The sequence below is a fragment of the Drosophila miranda genome, assembly GCF_003369915.1.
Source record: "Drosophila miranda strain MSH22 chromosome Y unlocalized genomic scaffold, D.miranda_PacBio2.1 Contig_Y1_pilon, whole genome shotgun sequence".
Lineage (NCBI taxonomy): Eukaryota > Metazoa > Arthropoda > Insecta > Diptera > Drosophilidae > Drosophila > Drosophila miranda.
In genome coordinates this window covers 19,393,842-19,402,397 of record NW_022881603.1, presented here as the reverse complement: position 1 = coordinate 19,402,397, position 8,556 = coordinate 19,393,842, and the positions used below count along the sequence as shown (strand labels likewise).

Below are 8,556 nucleotides of genomic sequence, written 5' to 3'. Positions count from 1 at the left end.
GAAACGGTCAAGGTCCGATATCACAGGAGTGTGGATACCAAATTCGGTTGCTCTGGCTCTAATAGGTTCTGAGATCCTTGAACTCATTTTGCAATTGGCAAAACCGACCATGAAACCTGTGTGTTAGAGAGAGACAGAGCGAGAAAGAATGAAATTGTTTTCTTGATTCTGGCTATAATAATTACACGATCTGGTTGAGATTTTACACTCTAGAACATATAGTCAAACTCTACGACTCTGCGTTTTTGGTTTTATCGTATCTTTAAAAATGTGGATGCCACAGATTTTCGTCCTTTGTGGGGGCGGAAGTGGGCGGGGCGAAGTTTTGAAATATTTTTGTAGCAGTGACATATCACAGAAGTCTGGATCCAAAACATCGTTGCTCTAGCTCTTATAGTCTTTGAGCACTAGGCGCTGAAGGGGACGGACAGACGGACAGACAGACAGGGCTCAATCGACTCGGCTATTGATGCTGATCAAGAATATATATACTTTATGGGATCGGAAACGATTCCTTCTGGACGTTACACACATCCACTTTTACCACAAATCTAATATACCCCAATACTCATTTTGAGTATCGGGTATAAAAATAAACCTTTTTCTGATTTAATACAAAACCGAAAATGGAAAATAACCTGGATTATTTGTTTATTTTTTTTAGGTGCATTTCTTGATCAGCCGCACTTCAATCGTATTCTATCTGTCATATGTGCGTTTTGGGTAAGTTTAAAAAGCGTTGAACAAAATATACATACAACTTTTATGTGATGATAGTAATTACCGTATGATTTTATTGATTTAAATCTCCATGGCTGTAATTTTTGCAACTGATTATCTTTCAAATCAACGTAAACTATGTATATATTCTAGTGATATTTTATTAAATTGAGTATTCATTTGTACTTTTAGTACCTGAAGACTTCAAAGTATTGCATTGCTTGTGCTGGTAGGTTTTCTACTCATTTGTTTTACCTTAAACTCTTTAAATGATGTTACTTCAGTATAGTTCATTAGAATCCCACATGTTACAACCTTTTCGAAGCTGATATTGTCGTCAAATCAGCTTCTGACTTTCCGCTATAGGTAATCATATTAATTGATAAATAATTGAAGCTCCGATGATTTGCTCTACACCAGTTGATCAGATTCAGCAGAATATATAAGGTCAAGTTTTGGAAACTTAATTTAGATGGTTTTCTGCGAAGCGTTTTATTTTGATGAATATCCTAACTCAGGATTCCCTCTTCTGAGTAGAAACCTAAACAACCATGCTGTTCACTTTTCCGTGTCTGAACATAAAACGCTCAACAATTACAATTATTTGCATGTTACCAAAGACTATACAATACCAAGATGTCGCATGAGCGACCAAAAAGCTGTTCTATGGCGGGTCCTAACATTAGGACCCAAAAGGCGCGCGGGGTTTCAATTCCCTTTTCGCCTGTACTTCGTCTCTACCGCGACCCCGCTGCCTATCGGTTTCGTCTGTTCGGCAACAGCACCGTCGAAGCGGTGGTCGCGGATCGCCGATGTCTTTGGAGCGGCACAGTGGGACCTTTGGCCGTCTCAGCTTGCTAAATTAGTTAGTTAGTCAATAAATATTTGCACACTGAAAAAATGTTAAACTTTGAGTGCTTATATCTCCTAAACTAAAACTATCTTGAAAATTCGATTGGAAAATTCTCTATTAGATGCGTACATTAAATTTATCTAAAGCACTCATACAATTGTTTGACTATTTCGGCTTAGTCCCCACTGTGCCGCGCCAAAGACATCAGCGACCACGCTGCCCTACGGTTTCGGCACGCAGGCACTGACATGCTTTCAATGCGCTTGTGTGTGAAGCTAAAAGCCGTATATGCTGCGGGCGAAACCGGTTTATGGCCGTGCCGACGTAGGACATACACACATATACACAACTACAAGCATATTTCTGGGTTGGCTCGAGCTCGTGCTGACCGAGGCATTGACGAAGCCGAGTAGCACTTCGGAGGCGAAGGTAGCGTAAAAGAGAATTGAAATACTAGCCCCGCGCTTCCGTACCATGAAGCGTCAAACGAAAATTGAAAAGCATTTGTTCCTCATGCGTCCCACTGTGCCGCTCCAAAGACATCGGCGATCCGCGATCACCGCTTCGACGGTGCTGAGGCTCGAATTAGAGTCCAGAATTATTTCGTTGCTGGTGAAGGCATTGCCGAACAGACGAAACCGATGGGCAGCGGGGTCGCGGTAGAGACGAAGTACAGGCGAAAAGGGAATTGAAACCCCGCGCGCTCCCTCGTGCCTTTTGGGTCCTAATGTTAGGACCCGCCATAGAACAGCTTTTTGGTCGCTCATGCAACATCTTGGTATTGTATAGTCTTTGTTAGTACGTTTGTGGGCGTAGCCACCAGCCAACAGGAAAATACCTTTTCCGATCATTATAACAACAGAGGTATATTGTGCTTAAAGTATTCATGTTGCTCTTTTGAAATGATGAAGAAGCCCTTAGTGGTTTTTTCTTCTTAGAATCTCAAACATCATGCTGATTTTGTCTTCTTTCCCCAACTGATTATTCATTTCCATTAAGAACTTGAATTAGTTTCCAAATCAATGTGTTAATTATGTTATCTCTCTCTTCCAGGTTGTTTTGTTCGAGAATAAAATGCATAAAATAAAAGTAAATTGAAAATCAAATATAATAATCTGCTATATATTGAAGGAATTGAGATTTGGCCTATTGTGGGGGAAAGATTTTTTTCTGCTAAGATTTTATAACTCTGCCGTTGGCACTGTTTTTTTTTGGGACGCTGGTTGCATCGGTCTTTTTATTATATTAATACATTTTAAATGGTTACGCGAAATCTAAATCTGAACCTGAACCTGGCGGCACCTAATGTTTGAATCATCGGCGTCATTTCATAGCCAGTTGGTGTATTTATATATGACATGTAGAGTACAATGTGTATCCTTTTCTTCAATGTCTGGCAACGCTCATGCGAGAATAAAAGCTGGTTGCTATGAGATTCGGCCGGTGATTAGCTTAAATTTTTGATTACATTTTAATGGAATTACGTTTTAATGCAATTTTCAGATTATAGGTCACGTTTGTGGGTTCCATTCGGTGCAGAGGACTTGGAAGCTAAAAGGTTACTCCGAACACTCAACCCCTTCGCACGCACGCACTCACTTTCCTCTGGGTAGTCGGCCTTCTTTGCATTTTTAAAGCACCGCGCTGGCAGCCATCAATTTATCATGCTGTTGTGTTGGCCATATAAGCGGAAGTTGTACAACCCAGCACTACATGCCCTGCCAGCCGTATGAGCAGCAACAATACCATCAGGAGCAGGCAGCCGCAGCGGCAGGCACGAGATGGAGAAGGAAGTCGAAGACACAACCCCACTTTCGGGGGGCGGGGGATGAGTGTCACATCTATTTTCAACATTGTGCACACATTTCATTCATTGAGTGCATGTCGGGCCCGAGACCAGAACGAGAATATTTACAACCATAGAGGCATTTATGCGCTTTTATGAGATTTGATGGGACATTTAAAAAAGACAGTTGGTTATTTTTTTACTAAGTTGATAATTATCTTGTGGGTGGATGTGCACGTGTGTGTGTGCAATCAAAACGCAATGAATTCAATTGAAAATTTTCCATTTCTTCTTCAATCTGAAGTTATTTACAGCTTGACTCCAGTCCTTCAGTCCAGGACGGGGAGGGGAGGGGAGCGAGCAATGGAAAAGTGCAGCAATTGGGCAGTCGTCGAACTTTTTGCACTCGATATGTGACGACAAGGACATCGCTGTGCTTTTCACTCGCCTCCCCGAAACTGATAAAGATAAGACCAAGGAGTTTGTCGCCGTCTCGAGCTTCTGGTTCGAGTGTGTCCTGGAGGAAACTTTGTCGTCATGCCTGCCCGGCCCGTATGGCCCGGCGGTTTTTGCGGCGAACAGAACAAGAACGAGAGGAGTTGACTAGTATTTTTGTGACAATTTATTTTCTGTGCTCTGGCTGGCATTTGCTTTTCAACAAATCGAAAAACTATTAAATTGGGCTGAAAGCCAGGAACTAAACGCAAAAGAAGATAAAGTGAGAGAAAAAAACGTAGCAAATATAAAATAAATAATGAAAACGTGGGGGAACGTTGTGAGTTGCTGCGGACACCGCAAATCTACGGTTATACCCGATACTAAGTCAGTATGGCTCTCCTCCGGCAGACGCCGCTAATATTAAACGACACGACAAAGAGTGCGTGCGAGAGAGACAGAAAATCAGTCTGAGCGTGTCGTCGGATGCTGCGTAGCCACTGCAAATTGATTTCTTGCTTTTGGCTACAAAAATGATCTTATCTGATCCAGATTCAGCAATCTGATAGATATGGTCATTATCTATGATTCTGCGTTTTTAGTTTTCTCGAATGTGCAATATTGTGGATGCAACAGATTTTCGTCCTTTGTGGGGGCGAAAGGGGGTGTGGCAAAATTTTGAGATATACGTTTTATAGTGAGATCTAACAGAAGTGTGGATACCAAATTTGGTTACTCTAGCCTTAATAGTCTCTGAGATTTGTGGATGCCCCAGATTTTCGTCCTTTGCGGGGGCGGAAGGGGGTGTGGCGAAATTTTTCAGTGTGCAAATATTTATTGAACTCATATTCACTAACTAATTTAGCAAGCTGAGACGGCCAAAGGTCCCACTGTGCCGCTCCAAAGACATCGGCGATCCGCGACCACCGCTTCGACGGGGCTGAGGCTCGAATTAGAGTCCAGAATTATTTCGTTGCTGGTGAAGGCATTGCCGAACAGACGAAACCGATGGGCAGCGGGGTCGCGGTAGAGACGAAGTACAGGCGAAAAGGGAATTTAAACCCCGCGCGCTCCCTCGTGCCTTTTGGGTCCTAATGTTAGGACCCGCCATAGAACAGCTTTTTGGTCGCTCATGCAACATCTTGGTATTGTATAGTCTTTGTTAGTACGTTTGTGGGCGTAGCCACCAGCCAACAGGAAAATACCTTTTCCGATCATTATAACAACAGAGGTATATTGTGCTTAAAGTATTCATGTTGCTCTTTTGAAATGATGATGAAGCCCTTAGTGGTTTTTTCTTCTTAGAATCTCAAACATCATGCTGATTTTGTCTTCTTTCCCCAACTGATTATTCATTTCCATTAAGAACTTGAATTAGTTTCCAAATCAATGTGTTAATTATGTTATCTCTCTCTTCCAGGTTGTTTTGTTCGAGAATAAAATGCATAAAATAAAAGTAAATTGAAAATCAAATATAATAATCTGCTATATATTGAAGGAATTCAGATTTGGCCTATTGTGGGGGAAAGATTTTTTTCTGCTAAGATTTTATAACTCTGCCGTTGGCACTGTTTTTTTTTTTGGGACGCTGGTTGCATCGGTCTTTTTATTATATTAATACATTTTAATTGGTTACGCGAAATCTAAATCTGAACCTGAACCTGGCGGCACCTAATGTTTGAATCATCGGCGTCATTTCATAGCCAGTTGGTGTATTTATATATGACATGTAGAGTACAATGTGTATCCTTTTCTTCAATGTCTGGCAACGCTCATGCGAGAATAAAAGCTGGTTGCTATGAGATTTGGCCGGTGATTAACTTAAATTTTTGATTACATTTTAATGGAATTACGTTTTAATGCAATTTTCAGATTATAGGTCACGTTTGTGGGTTCCATTCGGTGCAGAGGACTTGGAAGCTAAAAGGTTACTCCGAACACTCAACCCCTTCGCACGCACGCACTCACTTTCCTCTGGGTAGTCGGCCTTCCTTGCATTTTTAAAGCACCGCGCTGGCAGCCATCAATTTATCATGCTGTTGTGTTGGCCATATAAGCGGAAGTTGTACAACCCAGCACTACATGCCCTGCCAGCCGTATGAGCAGCAACAATACCATCAGGAGCAGGCAGCCGCAGCGGCAGGCACGAGATGGAGAAGGAAGTCGAAGACACAACCCCACTTTCGGGGGGCGGGGGATGAGTGTCACATCTATTTTCAACATTGTGCACACATTTCATTCATTGAGTGCATGTCGGGCCCGAGACCAGAACGAGAATATTTACAACCATAGAGGCATTTATGCGCTTTTATGAGATTTTATGGGACATTTAAAAAAGACAGTTGGTTATTTTTTTACTAAGTTGATAATTATCTTGTGGGTGGATGTGCACGTGTGTGTGTGCAATCAAAACGCAATGAATTCAATTGAAAATTTTCCATTTCTTCTTCAATCTGAAGTTATTTACAGCTTGACTCCAGTCCTTCAGTCCAGGACGGGGAGGGGGAGGGGAGCGAGCAATGGAAAAGTGCAGCAATTGGGCAGTCGTCGAACTTTTTGCACTCGATATGTGACGACAAGGACATCGCTGTGCTTTTCACTCGCCTCCCCGAAACTGATAAAGATAAGACCAAGGAGTTTGTCGCCGTCTCGAGCTTCTGGTTCGAGTGTGTCCTGGAGGAAACTTTGTCGTCATGCCTGCCCGGCCCGTATGGCCCGGCGGTTTTTGCGGCGAACAGAACAAGAACGAGAGGAGTTGACTAGTATTTTTGTGACAATTTATTTTCTGTGCTCTGGCTGGCATTTGCTTTTCAACAAATCGAAAAACTATTAAATTGGGCTGAAAGCCAGGAACTAAACGCAAAAGAAGATAAAGTGAGAGAAAAAAACGTAGCAAATATAAAATAAATAATGAAAACGAGGGGGAACGTTGTGAGTTGCTGCGGACACCGCAACTCTACAGTTATACCCGATACTAAGTCAGTATGACTCTCCTCCGGCAGACGCCGCTAATATTAAACGACACGACAAAGAGTGCGTGCGAGAGAGACAGAAAATCAGTCTGAGCGTGTCGTCGGATGCTGCGTAGCCACTGCAAATTGATTTCTTGCTTTTGGCTACAAAAATGATCTTATCTGATCCAGATTCAGCAATCTGATAGATATGGTCATTATCTATGATTCTGCGTTTTTAGTTTTCTCGAATGTGCAATATTGTGGATGCAACAGATTTTCGTCCTTTGTGGGGGCGGAAGGGGGTGTGGCAAAATTTTGAGATATACGTTTTATAGTGAGATCTAACAGAAGTGTGGATACCAAATTTGGTTACTCTAGCCTTAATAGTCTCTGAGATTTGTGGATGCCCCAGATTTTCGTCCTTTGCGGGGGCGGAAGGGGTGTGGCGAAATTTGGACACGAAACGGTCAAGGTCCGATATCACAGGAGTGTGGATACCAAATTTGGTTGCTCTGGCTCTAATAGGTTCTGAGATCCTTGAACTCATTTTGCAATTGGCAAAACCGACCATGAAACCTGTGTGTTAGAGAGAGACAGAGCGAGAAAGAATGAAATTGTTTTCTTGATTCTGGCTATAATAATTACACGATCTGGTTGAGATTTTACACTCTAGAACATATAGTCAAACTCTACGACTCTGCGTTTTTGGTTTTATCGTATCTTTAAAAATGTGGATGCCACAGATTTTCGTCCTTTGTGGGGGCGGAAGTGGGCGGGGCGAAGGTTTGAAATATTTTTGTAGCAGTGACATATCACAGAAGTCTGGATCCAAAACATCGTTGCTCTAGCTCTTATAGTCTTTGAGCACTAGGCGCTGAAGGGGACGGACAGACGGACGGACAGACGGACAGACAGACAGGGCTCAATCGACTCGGCTATTGATGCTGATCAAGAATATATATACTTTATGGGATCGGAAACGATTCCTTCTGGACGTTACACACATCCACTTTTACCACAAATCTAATATACCCCAATACTCATTTTGAGTGTCGGGTATAAAAATAAACCTTTTTCTGATTTAATACAAAACCGGATTATTTGTTTATTTTTTTTAGGTGCATTTCTTGATCAGCCGCACTTCAATCGTATTCTATCTGTCAGATGTGCGTTTTGTGTAAGTTTAAAAAGCGTTGAACAAAATATACATACAACTTTTATGTGATGATAGTAATTACCGTATGATTTTATTGATTTAAATCTCCATGGCTGCAATTATTGCAACTGATTATCTGATTATGAACCGTCGCGGCAGTGTTTAGTGGGTTTTGAAGTCCTCGAGGATCGAGGTATTTTTCGCATAGGCCAGTAGTTGCTGTGGCGTCCTCTTGGAGGCATCTTCCAGTGATGCCAGCACTGGGGCGCCCAGGTATCTCCTCCTTGCCCTTAAGAGAGCAGGACAGTTGCAGATGAGATGTTCTAGGGTTTCGGTTGCCCCAGGTTCGTCACATTTCCTACAACTGTCTCTGTTTGTGACAGGCAGTGTCCCGTTAATATTCCCACTAATAATCTGCAGTCCTTCCGTGGTAGGTGCAGCAGGTAGTGGCTGAGTTTGTCATTGCGTTCCTTGCACATGGCGGTCAGGCCTAAAACGCTAGGGGGTGGTCCCCCCGAAAAATATTAACCAGTATGGACCCTCGGGCCAAATATGGAGGCGAAGAAGGATAAAGCACGGGTTGGGATGTCAACCCAAACGTCGGTGGGAAGCGTGACTGCTACCACCGGCGGGCACGGGGAGGAGCAATCCT

At 42.6% G+C, this 8,556-nt stretch overlaps 2 long non-coding RNA genes across 5 annotated transcripts; both read left to right on the top strand.

Annotated features, from left to right (window-relative positions):
• The first annotated feature begins 838 nt into the window (after window positions 1-838).
• LOC117190309 lies at window positions 839-3,497 on the top strand. 3 transcript variants are annotated; one of them, XR_004473671.1, is made up of 4 exons: window positions 839-949; window positions 1,117-1,167; window positions 2,627-2,662; window positions 3,077-3,497. It is a non-coding gene; the product is annotated as an uncharacterized LOC117190309 (long non-coding RNA). The 3 variants fall into 3 exon arrangements; XR_004473670.1 differs by lacking the exon at window positions 3,077-3,497 and having other exon boundaries at window positions 847-949; window positions 2,627-2,679; XR_004473672.1 differs by lacking the exons at window positions 839-949; window positions 1,117-1,167; window positions 3,077-3,497 and adding an exon at window positions 2,292-2,437 and having other exon boundaries at window positions 2,627-2,679.
• Window positions 3,498-4,879: 1,382 nt separating this feature from the next.
• On the top strand, window positions 4,880-6,416 carry LOC117190311. 2 transcript variants are annotated; one of them, XR_004473675.1, is made up of 3 exons: window positions 4,880-5,025; window positions 5,215-5,250; window positions 5,667-6,416. It is a non-coding gene; the product is annotated as an uncharacterized LOC117190311 (long non-coding RNA). The 2 variants fall into 2 exon arrangements; XR_004473674.1 differs by lacking the exon at window positions 5,667-6,416 and having other exon boundaries at window positions 5,215-5,267.
• Window positions 6,417-8,556: the final 2,140 nt, after the last annotated feature.